Source organism: Lemur catta, chromosome 6 (assembly GCF_020740605.2).
Source record: "Lemur catta isolate mLemCat1 chromosome 6, mLemCat1.pri, whole genome shotgun sequence".
Lineage (NCBI taxonomy): Eukaryota > Metazoa > Chordata > Mammalia > Primates > Lemuridae > Lemur > Lemur catta.
In genome coordinates this window covers 2,043,870-2,056,247 of record NC_059133.1, presented here as the reverse complement: position 1 = coordinate 2,056,247, position 12,378 = coordinate 2,043,870, and positions in this window count along the sequence as shown.

The following is a 12,378-nucleotide window of genomic DNA, read 5'->3' as shown; positions in this document are numbered from 1 at the left end:
CCACACAGGAGGGCACGTCTGCATGGAGGACTTGCACGAGAGCAGCGGGGGACCCTTGCGAAGTGGCAGATCCAAGTCAGCCTACAAAAGACGGGGACCTGCCAGGTGTCACAGCATGAGTGGATCTGGGGACGTTGCTAAGTGAGAGAAGCCGGCTCAGAAAGGCAAACACCCACGGCCGCACTCGCATGTGGGGGCACGGAAGCAGAGAGTAGAGTGGCAGTTGCCAGGCTGGAGGTGGGGAGTTGGGGAAAGGGGGCGCCGGACGGAGGGGCGGGTTTCCAGCAGTAGTTTCAATGATCTCACCACAAAGGAACCGTCCGTATGCGAGGGGATGGCTACGCTAATCAGCCTGTTCCAATCATCCCACGACACACACGTGCACGGAAACACCACATTGTGCCTCATTCTTAATGTTACACACAGTTACTACTTGTCAATTTAAAATAACATGTGTACGAAAGGCTGCACAGGACACGTCAGAAGCTGTGCGATTGGGTCTGGCTTGTCGATGCTCTCGCCTGAGATTAGACAGCTGCACTCTGAGAGGACAGCCGGGAAGCAAAGGGACAGAGTGGCCCGGGGGTGGCGCAGCTGCCCAGTCTCACAGCCGGGGTCCCCGGGCCCCTTCCTCAGCCTCTGCACCGCGGTGCTCCCGCCCACGCGTGGATGCTGCCGCTTCCCCTCTCTGGGGAGGTGGGGGGATGAAATCAGTTGACCCACGTGACATCCTTAGAAAAGGGCCCCGTTACCTGGTAAGGGGTCCACCGCCCAGATGTTGAAAGCAAGCTCTGCACTTGACCTGAAGGTGGCTCCAGCATGGGAGGGAGAAAGCTGGGGTTTCCGGGGTGCCTGTCTGGGGTCCAGCAGGTGCCCAGGTGGCTGGGCGCAGGTACTTCTTGCAGAAGGAGGTGGTGACTGACTGCGCCTCGGCCAGCCTGTCCTGTAGCCCTGTGGTGGCTCCCGGGCTTGAGTTAAATGACAGACGCCCCCAGACTCAGCACTCCCAGGGGAGCCCCCAGACCAGTGAGAGTCCAGAAACCAGGTCAGGCGCGGAGGGCAGAGGGGCCCCGCCAGAAAGGGCTGGGGCAGGCTCACCGTGCTCAAAGGATGGAGGACGTCCTCAGTGGTTCTGTGGGAGTCCAAGAGCAAAGCTGGGGCCTCCGGGTAAAACCTTGGGGGAGACCAGGCGGTTCGCACCAAAGAGCTTTGATCTGTGCTGCCCCAAACCTCGCGTTCCTGCCCTTGGATCTGGCACCTCTGCCAAGAGTGCAGCGTCTGGAACCAACCCCCAAGATCCGATCCTGCTCCACCACGTGTCAGCAGAGAGACCTTGAGCAGTCTAGCCAAAGTCTCTGAGCCTCAGTTTCCCCAGCTCCAATGGGGCTGTTGGGAAGATTTCATGGAGTAACCACTGCAAAGCCACTGTAATGGCGCCTGGTGCATTTAAGCCGTGGCAGCTGCTTTGCATGCAGGTACAGACCGCCGGCCGCCGCCAGGGGCCTTGGCAGGTGGCTCTTGAGCAGAGCGGGAGGGTCGGCTGTGAGACCGCCCAGCACGGACGTTCCCAGACTCTGCAGCCCCCGATGGCGGCCTCCCAGCATGTTCCCTCATGTCCCTCCCGAAACATGGATGGAGGAGTTGCCCTTAAGGGTTTCCTAGGGAAAATCGATGGGGACAATTCAGTCTTGCATGGTGACGATGCACTGTGGACACAGCTCAAAGTGGCCTGTGCCATGTGGGCTCACCTGGCACACGTGTGCTGAGCCCTCCTCCGGACACGCCTGTCTCTGGAAGGAGTCCTGGCTCTGCCCCGCCTGTTCACTCAGGCTCCTACCTGGGCTCTTGTCACTTTCTCCTTCAGTGGCTTCTAGAAAGATCTTAACAAATCTCAACTCTTATCCAGCCAGTCCCTCGGTCAGCGGGACCTGCTTGGTCTCTGCCACCTGCACAGGAAGGTCCCCAGCCCCTGCCGGGGAGTCGAGTCCCCGAGCGCCTGCTCCCACCTTTTCAGCCTCAGCCCGGAGCTCCTTGCTCACACTCCAGCCAACACCACCTGCCTGTCCCAATGCCCAGACACACAGAGCTTTCTAGAACCCTGGCTTCTGCGCCTGGAGTTGCCCCCACTTTTCAAAGTTCAGTGTACGGATCAATGTTTTCCATAAACATCCCGGGATCCAAACCTCCCGTCACTGCTTACATCTGAAGCTTAACAGTTGTATCTGCTGTTTCTCCCATCTTCCCTGACATGTTTCTGGGCCAGAGGCAGCTTGTAAACCACAGCTATTGATCAGTAATTACCGTTACCAAGCGCCCAAAGGCCTCCCGTACACTAGCTCTGGTTACTCCACCGGCCAGTGGGGTAGGGCTTAGGGTTCCCGTTTTACAGCTGGGAGAACTGAGTAGCCACCTGGCTCCACCACTTACCTCTGATCAAATAGCCCATGAACACCAGTCGATCCATGGTGGCAAATCCAGGTCAGTGTGGCCTCAAGTCCTGCGATCTTCCTCACTTGTGATCGGCACTCGTAACAGAACCAGGCCCCGCTGCTGCCCTGGGTCTCTGCCAGGTGCAGAGTACGATTCCGTCCCCAGGATAACCAGGGCTCACATCTAGTTGGCTCACGGCTGCGTCCCCACGGTCCGGCCCAGGCTTGGCACAGAGCACGTCCTTAGTAAATATTTTAAAATGAGCAAATAAATAGGCAGTTGGGAGCTCAAGCCCGGGCAAGCAGGACTGGCGTGTTTAGCAGTGAGGAATGGAATAAAACCCCCGTGAGTCTGAACTGTAGAGATTTTAATATGCACGGCCCTCCATGGGAGGCTCTGACTCATCACACAAGTGCAGAAATCTTGGCAATGCCAGGGCCGGAGGAACCATTTAGCATGAAATAGGGAGGGAGGTGGGACCAGGAGCAGGCGGGCATTGCACAGACATGAGAGAAGGGGTAAATTTATAGGAAACTCAAGTTCATTATTCCTGAGAGAGAGCATGAAACGGTTTCAGAAATGGGGAGGGCACGTCCATTCTGGCTACTTACGGAGGGTGCGGGGGAGCGTCACACATGCAGGACATCAGGAACAAGGTTGCGCTGACGCCGGGGACAGAGGAGGTGGCACATGCCACACTGTGCCCTCTGCCACCCCAGGTATTTCGAGAATGCCCAGGGCGAGCACTTGCTGCAGCCGCAAACCCTGCCAACAGTTACACGACAAACAGAGATAACTGCCCCCCATACGCCCTTCCCCACACCGTTCTCCACCACGCCCAGGGGCATCCGGAGCGTCCCTTGCCCCTGGAGAGGGCGTAGCTTCCAGGTGCTCTGGGACGTACAGGGCCCTTTCTGAGCAGACCAGAGCGGGGCTCTAATTCCCGCGCTGGCTCCAGACCAGCACCTCTGTTTTTGTGCTATATTTCTATTCCCTGATTTCACTCCTTTGCCTCTAAACCTGCCGTAAGACAGCAAGCTCAGCGTCCAGAGGTGGCTGCTTGGTGCATCACGGTTTCCACCTGATACCAGGTGTGTGCGTGTCTGTGTGTGTGCACGTGTGTGCGTGTGTGGACGGCCCACGGAGACTGCACTCTCCTGGAAGAGCATCAGCAACACCACTGGGGGGCGTCGTCCCACGCAGGGAACAGCCGCTGCTCTCACAGGAGGGGACCCTGCCCTCCGTCAGGCACCAGCTGCAGCCGTGGCCGCCTCTGTCCTTTGGCAACATGCAAAGCAGCGCCTTGGCAGAGGCGTGGCTGGGCCGCACGTGGGCAAGGGGCCAGGCCTGGGCTAGACTTCTTTCTTTTCTCGGTAAGAAGGAGCCCGAGGTCTAACGACGACGCAATGAGAATGACTGTTTGGAGGCCTGGAATGAGATCGTCCAGTCACCAGCTCAGTCCTTTCAAGGCCAATATTGTTTCTAAAAATAAATACTGAAAATGACTTCATATGCAGGCAGAGACAGGTCGTGGCCCTTTTACTCTGGCTCACTGATTAATAAATGAATACAAAGTACTCTGACTAAATTGTGGAATCATTTTCAGATTTTGCCCTAGAAAGTAGTATTCTATTGATCTCAACCAGGACGTAGAATTTTGTCATGGACATAGGTGGCTTTGCTAATGCAGAAGGCGAAACAAAACCAATGCTCTCTCTCCTTCCATGAGGACAGTGATGCCAGGGAGGGGAAGAGCAGGCATCGGTCCCCAATTACAGATGGACCTGTGGTTGCAGGGTGCCCGCCCGGTGCCGGAGAGAGGCGCTCTGTAACCCACGCGTGTGTTGAGCCTGATCGAGGCTCAGCCTTAGGTCGGTCATGTCCATATTTCATCTCACTCCTGTCTCACAACTATGCTAGAATGTGCACATTAACACCCCAGTGTTACTGCTAGGGGAACTGAAGTTGAGAGGGACACACCTAAGCTCACGTACTTTGTGTCAAAGCCACAATTTGAACTCAGGTCGTTAGACTCCAAGTCTGGAATTCTTCCTGAGACCACGCAGCCCCTCCTGACAGAGGCACAGCCGTTGCTAGAGAAACAAGTAGCGGATGCGACGTGAAATCACTCACCATTCTCCAGCGTCAGCGGAGACCCGCGGTGCCGGAGTATCGGCATGGCGCTGGGAACACGCCCACGAATGAGTCCCAGCCCCTGCCCCAAGTATGCACAGCCGAGGGGGAACTCGGGTGGAGACCAGTGTATCCCATCGCAGCATTAATGTGATCATAAAAATGAATGGAATCGTGTGTCCTGCACACGGCAAGGACAGAGACATTCATACCTGACAGTTGCAGGGACGCTCCTCAAATGATACGATGCTCTTGCAGGCGGGGTGGCGAAGGACTGGACTCTAACAGGACTGGAGAGAGAGGGAGTCGGCAAGAGGGGTCTGGACCAGCGGCGGGAAGGTCTGAGCACCGTAATGGGCCACGGCCATCACCAGGGTCGGCCACAGGGCATGTGTGTCAGGACCCTCGGCCACAGACCCGGAGAGCTGCACCAGGGATGCTCGCCCTGTGACAGCACTCGCCCAGTGCTCGTGGGAGCCAGCGCCAGCCTCCACAGGAGGCTCTTTCTCTAGGGAGTCGCCTGAGGCCAGGACGGCACAGGTGAGCCGCACACAGGAGCCCTGAGGGCCCAGAGGCACCTGAGCTGGGAGCCCAAGGGCAGGACACAGGCAGGGACGGAAGGAGTGGGGGTGCAGAGGTGTGAGAGGGAGCAGTGTGGACGGCTGAGCACAGGTGGGATCAGCCTGGCAGCGGGTGGAGGAGAGGGTGTGACATTGTGGCTCCCCCAGGCAGGCCGCAGGGGTGGCCCCGACACCCACAGTCACATGTGTTGGAGAAGGTGGCCACCCGGGCAGGACGGGAGGTGGGGGTCCGCCTGGGCCGCGGTGCTGGGATGGCCTCGGGCTGTGGAGGAGGTGACATGTTTAAGAGCGAGGAGGTCACACCGCAGAGCTGCGAGTTAGCACCCTGGAGGCTGCGTGGCGAGGAGGAGCCGTGGGGTGACTCCCGGGCTCTCCTGACCCGGCCACGGCAGCGCCACTCCCAGGACGGGGGGCGGAGGGGGAGGCGGGGAGTGGAGCTTGGGGCTGGCTGGGCCGGGACGGCTGTGCAGAGCCAAGTGACGACACCACGGGAAGGAGACAGATGGCCTGTGGGACTGGGGAATCCCGGAACGCGGGGACACGGTCTGGAGCCAGCGCCACCTGGCTGCGAAGCCCACCCAGGAATAGCAGGTCCCGTCTGGCCCAGCCCCGCCGGGAGGAGGAGGAAGCAGCAGCCAGAGGGGTGCAAAGACCCACGGCGCTATCGGGTAACCAGCCGATGAAAATTTCATGAGCTGAGAGATCGTTTAAGGATTTCCTGAAAAAATGAAGCAGATGGAGTCAGATCAGTGCAGAAGCCTAATCAGAGAGAAGCAGAGCCTCAGAAACGCAGAGAAGGAGGCTGTTTTCTTCCCAGAAAGAAATTACAAAGTCAGAGACAACCCAAACCAGGATTGGGAGGAGAGGGGCGGAGGGCCTGGCGGGAGCTCTGCTGTGCAAACATCACGGTGCCAAGGTCTCCTGGACCCGGGGACCCTCCTCCCAGCCCGCCCGGCGCCTCTGCAGAGCTGCGGGGGTGGGGAGGAGTGGACCAGGCAGGAGCAGCCCCTGCTCTGCGAGATCACAGAAGGGAGCACCCCCAGAGGCAGGGAGCACCCCCAGAGGCAGGCGGCAGCCAACCTTGAGTCAGGCTCAAGCTAAAGCCACCGGCCTGGACAGTTCTCTGAGCCTCAGGTCCAGGACGCTCCCGGGGTGGGCCCTGGGGCCCCAGGGGCCAGGACAGCGTCTTCCCCGGGCGTGTGTCAGAGCTGGGGCATCCAAGCTCCGGCGCCCCCACCCTCTCAAGCCCTGTGCATGTCCAGGCTGGGAAGTCCTGCTGGCCTGGCGGTGGCCGGCTGGAGTAGTTCATGGGGAAGCAGCCTTGTAGAAGGACTGGGGGTCCCCTGGCCCGGGCAGAACCCCAGCTCTCCTCTCGTAGGTCACGTGAGCTCAGGAGAGCCTCATGATCCTTCAGAAGGCCTAGTCCCTACTCTGGAGAAGTTGGGACGATCGCGTTACCTTGCTCAGGGGCCGGCTGGAGAATTACGTGGACAGTCCCTGCCAAGGAGCATCCTAGCGGCAGCTTAGCAGGCGCTGATGGGTGTTACCGGTGGTTACCAGCTGCTGACACCTCCACCTGCCCGTCCTTGCGCAGGCCCGTGCCTTCGTGGACACACAGGACTGCTGGCCTTGTGACAGTGACAAACACTATTAGGTCTGGAGGTGCCTTGCACGTGGTGCGGGGACAGCCGCAGTGTGACAAACAGAAATCAGGATACGCAGCCACCCAGCATCCCAGGGGTCTCTGGGGCACCACCCCACCGTCCCCTGCCCCAGCCCTGCCGGAGCGTCCAGCTGGGAAAGCTCGAGCCACATTCTCTGCGTTGAGCAGAGCCCGGCCACGTCACACCTCACGCCCGCATCCCCGTGTCTCCGCTGCCGCTTGGCGTGGCTGTCTTCACGGATCTGGCATTCCCAGGGCCACGCCCAGTGCCGGGAGAGTGTGACGGACCATGGGACCCGGGACACTGGTGCCCGGGACCAGTGCAGGGACACTGGACAGTGGGAGACGCTCTAGGGGACTCTCCTCCCTGCCTTGCATGGACACGTCCCAGGATCCTCAGCTGCTGGCACTGGTGGCTCCCACGTCCAGCCAGGTGTCCAGCTAGAAGCACCGTCACCCACTGAATCCGGCCCAGGCCAGCTGCCCAAGCAAAGACGTGTGAGAAACAAAGTCCCACTGTCACGTGACACTGGCCACTCCCGTTGTGACCCCCTCCTCCTCACCTCACCCCCACCCCAGACCCTCAGTCCTGCCATCTGGGACGGCACTCCTCTTCGGGTAGCAGATAACCCTCGCTCTCAGTCTCTTGGTTCTGGGGGATCCAGGCTGAAGTCCGTGGTAGCAGGAGGGCTCGGGGAGGATTGGAAGCCGGGCTGCCCTCTGGCCTGCTGGTGGCGGCAGGAAGGGGGCTGACCCTCCCGGCATCCGTGGAGTCAGACGTAGCAAAGGTTCCTGCCCCACAACACGCCATTACCACTGCCCCGAACACCACGTCCACCAGCTGAGGTACAGGAATTTTGCGGGGAGCTCTGAAAATAGAAAATATATTTACAACAGACGTCTTCTAACCCAAAGCGTGCTGAAAGATTGCGCGTGTGGGGCAGGTCTGAGACCTTTTAGCTTCAGCAGCCGCAGGGCAGGCTTGGCTGGAAGTCAAAGCCAGGATGTGACAGTGACAGTGGAGTGCTGCCCAGGTGACTCACACAGCCTCAGCACACCTCTCCTGATGGGGTACGGGTCCTGGTAAAAGGGGATGGGACCCTGGGACATGGCATGGGGACATTTATGAATGGGCCCAAGAATCTTCATTCCCAAGGACCCGTGAACCATTAGGGGTTGGCAAAGGAAGCCCTTCCCCTGCCCCCCTCTGTGTCCCGTCTGGTGCACCCACCAGCCCGCATTGGCTCCGGGCCCACGGCCAGGTCGAGGTCTCAGGCCAGCCCAGAGAAACAAGGCCAGAGCCCTCCCTGGGAGGAACGCGGGGCCCGGCTCAGGCATACGCCAGAACCCAGAGCATGCACGGCGTGAGAGTGAGGAAGAGTGAGCCTGGGGCCCGGGAGGCAGAAGGGGAAGCCGGTGGGGGAGACAGCATGGACGTGGCACACTAACCTGCGGCGTGGAACACGGTGTTCGCAGCAGGGACCTCTGGAGCCGGTCAGGGCCTGGAAGCTTGCATGGGGACGGACAGTTGGCACGCGTGGAGATGCCGGAACTCCGCTGTTAAAGTGGGGGACAGAGCCAGACGGCCAAGGCAGGTGTGGATGGGACCTGTGGGCAGCAGCTGCTCTAAGGAGCTTGGTGACACCTGTCCCCTGGCCTGTGTTGGCAGCTGGATCTCTGCCATGGTGCGGACTGAGAGGATGGGATTGGAGCAGGACAAGCTAATGGGGCAACGACCCCTGGAGGGAAGGTGGACACAGCCACCAACACGGGCACCAGGTGTCTGACCACAGGGACCTCTGGGGCTGGCCAGTGGGTCACCGTGCTCCCGGGACGAGGTAGAGGCAGCCGACAAGGACACTGCCCTGGAGCTCCCACAGCTAACACAAGCAAGAGTTGCAGCCAGCAGCCTGGTGCAGCTGCCACACGGAAGTGACAGTCCTGCCCTGACTTCCACAACTGAGTCAGCTCACAGCCCCAGAGTGCGTTGCTGAGTCTCTAACAACATGATTGAGAAGGGTTTGAAGTTAGAAAGAGCAGAGAGAAACCACGGCCCAGGGGTGCACACCGGCCTGCGGGTGACAAAGAGCTGCGAGCAGATTCTGACGCCAGAGGAGGGTGGAAGTGTGTACGCAGCCGCTGAGCGCACCGTGCACAGTGGGCGCTGAGTCATCCAACAGCCTAGGAGGTGGGTCCTGCTACCATCCCCTCTCTGCAGGTGGGAAAGACAGAGACACTGACAGGTGACACTGGGAGGCTCAAGGTCACTGAGACCAGCTATGCCCAGGTGCCGAGTTCCCATCCCCCACGCTGCGGATGGGTGAGGTGCACAGAGTGGAGAAAGGCTCCCTGGGTGGATGGTGAGGAAGAGTCACAGAAGGTCAGGGGCGAGGAGGTTGCGGGCTTCGTGGTAGACAGCAGGAGCCGACGCTGGAGTAGACTGAGTTTGAGGAGGCTGAGAGACGCGGTGGCTCGGCTGGCGCGGCCGTGGCCGGAGCAGACCCGAGCCACAGTGGCCGAGAAGGAAGCCCCCACGCCTGAGCCCTGTTCCCGCATCCCAGCTTCTGGGGACAAAGACAGGCCGTGCTGGAGTCTCCTTGACATTTGGAAGTCTCTGGGCCGCGATGTCTCCCGGAATCGTCAGTGCCAGCCCGTGATTTAGCGAGCACCGGGTCAGCCAGCCCTCCGGCATCTCTGACGGACGGGGGCCTTTGCAAAATGAGGGCATTACCCCATTGCCGAGGAGAAGAGCAAGGAACAAAGAGGTTAATTAATTTTTTCTAGGTCTCAGCGGGAGTCAACTGCATAAGTGGATAAGAAAATGTAACTCTGATGATTTTAGGAAGGGTGCGCTCCACGTGCACCCCCAAGCTCCCCGTCCCCTGTGGCTCACCGGCCATGCTCTCGCCGGCCTCCACCCTGCACCGGTGCTCCCACTGGGAGCCGTTGGTGCCACCTTAGGACTGAGAAACTCCCCACACATGTGATGTCATTTGATCCCGAGAATGTCTCCACGCAAGAGGCATTCTTAAGATCTGCATTTTGCAGATGGCCAACACAGAAGCAGACCCCGTGCCTCCATCCTCTCACTAAGGCTGTGACAACCCAAGTCAGTGGCTGCTGCCGGAGCCACAGAGGCTGGAAGAGCCATCACCCCCGCTATGCTCGGGAGTCGGGGAGACTCTCCTGGCAGAGAGAGAGTGGGCTGAGCCCTGAAGGAGTGGGTGGGTGGAGGAGGCTGAGCGCTTTAGGAATGGCACATGCCAAGGCCCTGTGGTCACAGGGGGTCACCAAAGCAGATGAGGGGCAGAGTGTGGACATGGTGGGGAAGTCTTGTGTGGCTGTGAAGAAAGGGCTGCCTGCAGGTGATTCTAGAGCCACTGGCTCAGCCTGGCTTCCTCTGGGCAGCATATCCTGTCCCAACCTCCTCCTTTGCAGACTGGCCCCAACCCCGTCCTCAGAGAAGCGTGCAGCCCCTGGTCCAGAGCTGGGTGTGTGGCCCGAGGGGGCCAGTCAAGGTCTGTCCCTGGGGCTGACGGGTGGATGATGAGAGAGAAGCTCTTGCCTGGGAAGCTCTTAGTTAAATTGGGAGGACCCTAATTCGAGGCCACAAAAAACGACTGCCCCCACCTCCTGGAGCCAGGCCACAGGACACGCCGTGCAGAGACAGCCACGGCAGAGGAGGAGAGAGACACATCGAGGCCTGGGGCCCAGCGACACCACCCTATATGTTATTTCTTTTACAGCTAATTTTCACTGTGTTTCTTTAACTTATAATCCAAAAAGGCCCATTAAGGACGGTGATTGGGTTTTACCTGAATTCAGCGGGAAGCCACAGAACAGTTCTCAGCAGTGGGTCAAGTGACCGGGTTGATGTTTCCCAAAGACCTCCCTGGCTGTTGCAGGGACAATGAGCTCAGTGGGGGGCAGGGCCAAGGCTCCTGCGAGAGGCCGCACCTGAGGTGCGGGTCCCTCCCGTGAGGGCAGGTCTGCCCCGCAAAGCTGCCAAGCTGCCGCCTAGGGGCTCTCAGGCGCCCCCTTCCTCTCCGAATAGTAACCCACCTGTTTCTCATGTAGAAGGACACGCCTCGCTGTGAGCAGCCCCCATCACCAGGACATGGAGGGACAGACCTTGAGCAGGAATGGCAGGTCACCCAAATGCACAGGCAGAAAAGGGACATCCATTCCATGCCAGATACAGCGTGGGACGAGTGCCCCAGAGGGGAAGGTCGCCGAGCCGCTGGCCCCTGTCTCTGGGAGGGGGCCCTCCAGTGACCATAGTAACGACACAATTTGGCAGCACACGTGGCGGGGGGGCAGGAGACCCCGCAGGACTCCAGAGCCCAGGGCGGGGGGGCGGGCACAGAGGGCCGTGGGGGAGGCAGAGAGAGCGGGGCGGGGGCGGCTGCCGTCTGACTGCGCGCAAGCCTGACCTCTGCTGCCCGGGGGCCCCTGGCCACGGCTCCCACGTGATCACCAGCGCAGTGGCTGCTGTCATGTCGTGCGGACCCCGGCCAGCCACTAGGCGTCACGGGCAGGCTGCACGCAGAAGGGAGCCCACACGTGGTGCTTGTGGTGTGGGGAGGCGGTGACTGGGCTGTGAGGGGAAGGTCATGGCCTAGACAAGGGAGGGTGGGGGAGGGGGCAGGGGAAAGTTCCAGAGATATTTAGAAGACAAAGCAGAATGTGCACCCTGCACTTATGGCAAACAGAGCTACTGGGCTCTCGGAGGGAAACACATCTCGCCCCTGGTGCTGCCGGGAGCTGCACCCGCCTGCTCCCCTTGGCCTGGCCAACTCTAATTGGACCAGGACGTCTCCTGTCTCCTGTCCCTGCCTCCTGAAGTCCTCCGTCCGTGAGAGCCCGGAAGGCTGGTGGGAGCCATTCTCGTGCACCCAGACTGTCTGCACAGTGGCTCCCTGCTGCCCTGTCCCTGTTGGTCTCTGATCCCTAGGGAGCAGGGCTCCCCCTACCCTGTCCCCAGAGTACTCTTGTGGCATCCAGGTTGCTGGGAACGAGCACTCCTCAGCGGTATCCACTGAGCAGGGACGTCTGGGCAAGTGAGTGGGGCGTCCCCGCTGTAGCTCAGGGCTGGCACACACGGTGCTTGGCCAACACTCCGTCAGCAAGTGCCGAGCGGCTGGGCTGTGCGCCTGAGCCTGCGGCTGCTTCTGTAGCAGGGGAGGCAGCTCCCATCCACGTGGGCGGTGGACACGCCCTGTGACCTCAGGCCCCCTTCAGTCCCCCAAAGGGGACGCACATCAGGCCCTCATCCCGGGCACCTGGGCGCGTTACCTGATGTGGCAGGAAGGACTCTGCAGGTCTGATTAAGGGAAGGGGCTTCCTGGGCTGCCCAGACGTGCCCTAGACGACATGGCAAGGTCCTCGTAGGAGGTGGCGGGAGGAGACTTGAGCACAGGACAGGAGACGGTGACAGGACGCCGGAGCGGGACATTGCGCTGCTGGCTGCAGTCGAGGAAGCGCCCTGAGACAAGGAACCTGGATCTGGAAGCAGGAAAAGGCCAGAGACGTAGTCTCCCCTGGAGTCTCCAGAGAGCAGCCAGCCCTGCC